Source organism: Artemia sp. Qi Xiang Cuo, unplaced genomic scaffold (assembly GCF_049724085.1).
Source record: "Artemia sp. Qi Xiang Cuo unplaced genomic scaffold, ASM4972408v1 HiC_scaffold_32, whole genome shotgun sequence".
In the NCBI taxonomy this organism is placed as follows: domain Eukaryota; kingdom Metazoa; phylum Arthropoda; class Branchiopoda; order Anostraca; family Artemiidae; genus Artemia; species Artemia sp. Qi Xiang Cuo.
In genome coordinates, this window is record NW_028297441.1 from 2,352,856 (window position 1) to 2,360,533 (window position 7,678).

Below are 7,678 nucleotides of genomic sequence, written 5' to 3' on the forward strand. Positions count from 1 at the left end.
AATAGCGTAACTATCATGTGACTTGGTACTTTGAAATTATTTTCTACAAGAGCGTAACTATCATGTGACATGGTATTTTGAAATTATTTTCTTCAAGAGCGTAACTATCGTTTGACTTGACACTTTGAAATTTTTTTTTACATTAGTGTAAATATAAAGTTACTTGATACTTCTAATCTATTGTCTTCATTCGTATTAATAAAATATGACATGGTGTAATGGAAGGACTATCTGCAATGGTGTAACTAACAGGTAACACGGTACATTTATATTTTAGTTTGCTAAAATGTCGCTACCATGTGACGCGATACTTTGAAATTATTGACTGCAAAAGCGTAACTAATGTGACATGGGATATTGATAACGATTCACACAAATATGTAGCAATAAGGTGACAACGTAATTTTAAATCATTTTCTACAATAGCGTAACTATCATTTCACTTGGTACTTTGATATTATTTTCTACTATAGCGTAACTATCATGTGACTTTGTACTTTGAAATTATTTTCACCAATAGTTAAAATATAATGTGAATTGGTACTTTAAAATTATTTTCTAAAAAAGTGTAACTATCATGTGGCTTGGTACTTTTAAATTACTTTCTTCAATAGTGTAACTATAATGTGACTGGGTACTCTGAAATTATTTTCTACAATAGCATAACTATCATTTGACTTTGTACTTTGAAATTATTTTATACAATACCATAACTATTATGTGACCTGGTGCTTTGATATTAATTTCTGTAATAGCTTAACTATCATCTGACTTGGTACTTTTAATTTATATTCTATAAAAAATTAACTATTATGTGACTTGGTAGTTAAAAATTATTTACTAAAATAAAGTAAATAACATGTGACGTGGAACTTTAAAATTATTTTCTATAATAGAATAACTATAATGTTACTTTGTACTTTGAAATTATTTTCTGTAATAACTTAACTATCATGTGACTTGGTACTTTAAAATTATTTTCTATAATAGCGTAACTATCATGTGACTTGGTACTTTGAAATTATTTTCTAATAAAGCGTAACTATCAGGTGACTTGGTACTTTGAAATTATTTTCTACAATAGCGTAACTATCATGTGACTTTGTACATTTAAATCATTTTCTACAATAGCATAACTATCACTTGACTAGGTACCTTGATATTGTTTTCTATAATAGTGAAAATATCATGTGACTTGGTACTTTAAAATTATTTTCTGTAATAGCATAACTATCCTTTGAATGGATGCTTTGAAATTATTTTCTACAATATAATAACTTTCAGGTGTCATGTTACTCGAAAATTGTTTTCTACAAAAGCGTAACAATCATGTGAATTTGTTAATTTAAGTTATTTTATAAAATATAGTAACTATCATTTATAATTGTACTTTTGAAGTTATATTCTAAAAAAGCATAAATATCATTCGAATTAGTACATTTAACTTATTTTCTACACAAGATAAATGATCCTATTTTATGTTACATTGAAATATTTTTATTTAAACGCTAATAACAAATTTGACTTTGTACATTGTTATTATTATCTACTCAATCTGATAAATAAAGTCTCATTGAAATGTGTATTTATATGCTTCAATTGCATAGATTTAAAGTGAGACGGACCTTTGCTATAATGTGCTATAATCGTGTAAATATCATTCTACAGTGTACTATGAATTAATTACCTGCAAATGTGGTTCAATACTGTGTCATTGCGCATCTTATTTAAATTCAGCTATCGCGATACAATCCTGAGACTTGGTAATTTGAATTTATTTTATATAAAAGCGTTAATAAAATGAAACTGGGTACTTCGATTTGATTTTATACAATAGTATAACTATCATTTGACTTGTTACTTTAAAATTATTTTATATTCTATCGCAATTCTCAATTGACATGTTGCTTTGATGTGATTTTTTACAAAAGCGTGACTATCACGTGATTTGGTGCTTTGAAATTATTTTCTACAATAGCATAGCTACCAATATACGTTTTACTTTAAAATCATTTTTTAATATAGAGTAACTATCATGTGAGTTTGTACTTTTAAATTATTCTCTATAATATAATAAATATCAAGTGACTTTGTACTTTAAAATTATTTTCTACAATAGCGTAACTATCATATGAATTGGTACTTTGAAATCATTTTCAACAATAGCGTAACTATAATGTTACTTTGCGTTTTCATGTTTTTTATTAAAAAAGAGAAGCTATAATCTTACATGGTATTCTGAATTTATTTTTTACAAGAGTATAACTATCGACTGACTTGTTACTTTTAAATCATTTTCTAAAAAATAGTACCTCTTCTGTGAGATGTTAAATTGAAATTATATTTTACAATAGTTAAACTATCAAGTGACTTGATACTTTGAAATTAAATTCTAGAATAGTTTAACTATCAAGTTACTGTATTATTAGAATTCATTTTATATTAGGATGTATCTTTACAATTACTTTGTGCTTTTCTATCTTGTTTTGCAAAAGCGTAACTATCATGAGTATTTTTATTTTGTTATTATTTTCCAGAATTGCCGAACTATCATGTGAATTTTCTCATTCTATTTATTTTCTACAATAGAGTATCTATCTTGTGTCTTTGCACTTTTGTATTATTTTCTATAATAGCTTCACTATCATATGACAGAGTACTTTGAAATTATTTTCTAAAAAAGCGTCACTATCATGTGACTTTGTACTTTTATATTATTTTATACAATAGTATAACTATAATGTGACTTGATACTTTGAAATTATTTTCTAAAATGTAGTAACTATCATGTGTCTTGGTACTTTTATATTATTTTAAATAAGATCTTAACTACCATGTAACTTTGTACTTTGAAATTATTTTATACAATAGAATAACTAACATGTGACTTCTTAGTATTTATTTATTTTATAAAATAGCTTAACTATAATGTAACTATGTACTTTGAAATTATTTTCCAGAATAGCGTAACTATCATGTGACTTGGTACTTTAAAATTATTTTCAAAAATAACGTAACTATTATCTGACTTGGTACTTTGAAATTATTTTCTAAAATAGCGTAACTATCATGTGACATTTTACTTTTAAATTATTTTTTAATATAGTGTAACTCTCATATGACTAGTCACTGTTTAATTATTTACTACAATATATTAAATATCATTTTAATTGTTACCATTAAATTACATCCTAGAAGAGCGTAAATCTCCAGTTAATGTATAATTTTAAATCAATGTATATAATGACTATGATCTAATATTAATTTTTACTTTGAAATTATTTAAAGCAATAGCTTAACTATCATGTGACTTTTTGCTTTAAAATCATTTTCTATTATAGCGTAAATATCCTGTGATTTTGTACTTTTACATTATTGTCTTATATAAGTTTAATATCCAGGGACTTGGTAATTCTAATTTATTTATTAATTTAAATGAAATATCATGTGACTTGTTACTTTGATATAATTCTCTATAATAGTGGAAATATCATTTGACTTGGGACTTTGAAATTATTTTCTAGAATAGTCTAACTACCATGTGACTTGGTACTTTCAAATTATTTTCTACAATAGCCGTAACTATCATGTAACATTGTACTTTGATATCATTTTCTATAAAAGCAGAACTTTCATGTTACTTTGTAATTTGAAATTATATTCTGAAATAGCGTAACTATAGTGTGACATAGTACTTTGATCTTATTGGATATAAAAATATCAATATAATGTCCTATGGTCCTATTAATTTAGAGTCTACTTAAGCGTAACTCTAATGTGACTTTGTAATAATAATAAATTTTCTACAATAGCGATCAAAAAATAATACTAGGTACTTTGACAAAATTTTAAACAAAATCGACCAAATAATTTGACGTTACCCGATGAAATTATTTTCTATAATAGCGTAACTATCATGTGACTTGGTACTTTGAATTTATTTTCTATAATAACGTAACTATCATGTGACTTTGAGTTTGAAATTATTTTCTAAAATAAAGTAACTAACATGTGACTTTTCACTTTAGTATTATTTTATACAATAGCGTTGCTATCATTTATTTATGTACTTTGAAAATACTTTCCACATAAGTGAAACTATCCCACGAAACGTTAAATTAGATTTATTTTTCGCGAACAAGTAACTAGTAATAGTGATGTGACTTTTACTTTCTTTTATATAATAGAGTAACTATCATGTGACTTTGTAGTTCGAAATTATTTTCTACAATAGCGTGACTATCAAGTGACTTGTTATTTTAATATTATTTTCTAAATTAGCTTAACTAATTTTTGACTTGTTACTTTGATATTATTTTATTCAATAGCGTAACTATTATGCGACTTTGCACTTTGAAATTATTTTCTATAATAGCGTAACTATCATGTTAAATAACACTTTTAAATTATTTTCTACAAAAGCATAATTATCATGTGACTTGGTACTTTAAAATTATTTTCTACAAAAGTGTAAATATCATGTGAGTTGGTACTTTGAAATTATTTTCTACAATAGCATAACTATCATGTGACGTGGTACTTTTAAATTATTTTCTATAATAGCGTAACTATTATGTGACATGTTACTTCGAAATTATTTTCTACAATAGCGTAACTATCGTGTGACATTGTACTTTGAAATTATTTTCTACAATAGCGTAACTATCATGTGACTTGGTACTTTGAAATTATTTTCTAAAATAGCGTAACTATCATGTTACTTGATACTTTGAATTCATTTTTTACAAGAGCGTAACTATCAGTTGACTTGGTACTTGTAAATTATTTTCCAAAATAGATTAACTAACATTTCACTTTGTACTTTGAAATTATTTTCCACAATAGAGTAACTATCATGTGACTTGGTACTTTGAAATTATTTTCTATAATAGCGTAAATATCATGTGACTTGGTACTTTAAAATTATTTTCTATAATAGCGTAACGATCATTTGACTTGGTAATTTTATATTATTTTATATTATAAATTACATAACTTGTGTCTTTTTTCTTTGATTTTTTTGTATCTAATGGCGTAACATTCAAACTTAATTGTACTTTTATATCATGTTCTGACATATAGTAATTATAAAATGTCTTGGCTCTTGGATATTATTTTCCATAATATCCTTACTATCCTGTGAATTGGCACATTGAAATTATTTTATACAATAGATTAACTATAATGTGACTTAGTAATTTAGAATTATTTTCTACTATAGCGTCCATATCATGTTACTTATTTCTTTTAAATTATTTTCTATAATAGCCTAACTATCAAGTGAATTGGTACTTTGACATTATTTTATACAAGAGCGTAACTATAAAGTGACAAGGTAGTTTCAAATTATTTTATATAAAAGAGTACCAATAAATTGACATGTTACTTAGAAATTAGTTTCTATAATAGCTTAAATATCATGTGGTTTGGTACTTTTATATTATTTTATATAAAATCGTAACTATCTTGTGAATTGGTACTTTGAAATTATTTTCTACAATAGCGTAACTATCATGTGACTTGGTACTTTGAAATTATTTTCTACAATATTGTAACTATCATGTGACTTGGTACTTCCCAGACCGGTCATTCCTAGATTTTATGGTTTACTCGAAATTCACAAACCAGACAGTCCCCTTGGACCTACTGTGTCAACAATAGGTTCAGCTACACACAAGTTGGAAATGTATTTGGCTGGTATTTTAAGATCCATAACTCTTAACAGACAACACAAAATATGAAATACCAAAGAAGCAGTTGATAGACTAAAAAGCATCAACATCTTGGAGAATACCACAATGTGCAGTTTTGATGTTGTATCTTTGTTTACTAGCATACCCTTGCCCCGACCTATGCCAGCTTTGCAATCAGCTTTGGAAAATGATGATTCCTGGAAAGAACTGACCAGCTTAGACACCACAGACATCATTATTCTCACGTCTTTATGTCTGAACAATGCTTACTTCATTTTCAGGCATCAAAATTTCAAACAGAGGTGAGGAGCCAATGAGATCAGCCTTGGCACCAGTTCTTAGTGAGGTGTTTCTATAATATATCGAAAATAATATCTTCAAGCAGGACTTCAAGGATCTCCAACTCTACATGAGATATGTAGATGATTGCCTAATAATTTGGAATGGGACAGAAGACAAATTAAGATCCTTTCTCAATACTTTTAACCAGCAGGATCCAGATATAAAGTTCACCATTGAACTCTTTGATGTTCTGATTACCAAACGGGAAACTAGGTTTGACTTGAGTGTATATAGAAAGCCAACTCATAGTGATAGATATCTGAGATATGACTCTTAAAACCACCCAATAATTAAAAATTCTGTAGTCTATTCGCTGGTTGATAGAGCATTTGTAGTGTATTCCTCTGATTTGGAGATGAAGGCTGAATTTGATCATATAAAAGATGTTCTTATAGGCAATGGCTACCCCCAACACGTCATTGATAAGGTTATCTCCAGGAGAAATAGTAGCACAAACACCAAAAGCTCCCCTAAGACTGAAGAAGATAAACCCTTTTTGTCTTTACATTATATTAAGGGGATTACTGAAGTTTTAAGCTCCAAACTCACTAAGCTAGGCTTTACGGTGTTTTTTCCTTCTGGAATGACCGTCTCCTCCTTCTTAAACAAAGGTAAAGATAAGATCACTTCAGATCCACCAGGAGTATATGAGATTCCTTGCAGTTGTGGTGATACCAATATAGGTCGTACCATGAGATCTCTACATCACCGATTAAAAGAACATGCTGATTCCATTGATGCCTGCCTTAAAAAGACAAAGCTTAAGGAGGAAGATAGTTTTTCTCCACTGGCCCATCATATATTTGAAAACCCTTCTCATTCTATTGAGTTTGACCAAGCTCAACTTACTGCTATTGTTCCACAATTCTTAAAGCAGAAAATCAGAGAAGCTCTGGAAATCGCTAAACACAAACCAGACATTAATAAAGACAATGGAGAGTTCCGCATCATCGAAATTTGGGAACCCATTACCCATAGGCTAAGAACTCGCAAAAAACTCCACCCTACTTCTAAAGACCCAACCTTTTTGAGATCTACTAGGATAGCGGCCATCAATGCCTCTACCAAAATCCGGGCCATATTACAACAATAATTCCAGGTTCGACTTATTATTAGTGTTGTTCAGTGATTTTAGTTTTATTTTATTTTGTGATTTTATATTCTGGCAAGAGTCTTGAATTTGAACCTTATGATGACAGGCACAGGTCCTGTCGAAATTATCGTTCCAAGATAACACAATACCTGACATCCATAGCTTAGGTAAGCTTATTACCATTATCATGTGTATATATATATATATATATATATATATATATATATATATATATATATATATATATATATATATATATATATATATATATATATATATATATATATATATATATATATATATATATATATATATATATATATATATATATATATATATATATATATATATATATATATATATATATATATATATATATAAAAAAAATATATATATATATATATATATATATATATATATATATATATATATATATATATATATATATATATATATATATATATATATATATATATATATATATATATATATATAATAGTAGTCCTTTAGTGTCCTTTTAATAGTAGAAAATGATTGGAGGGCAACTAGT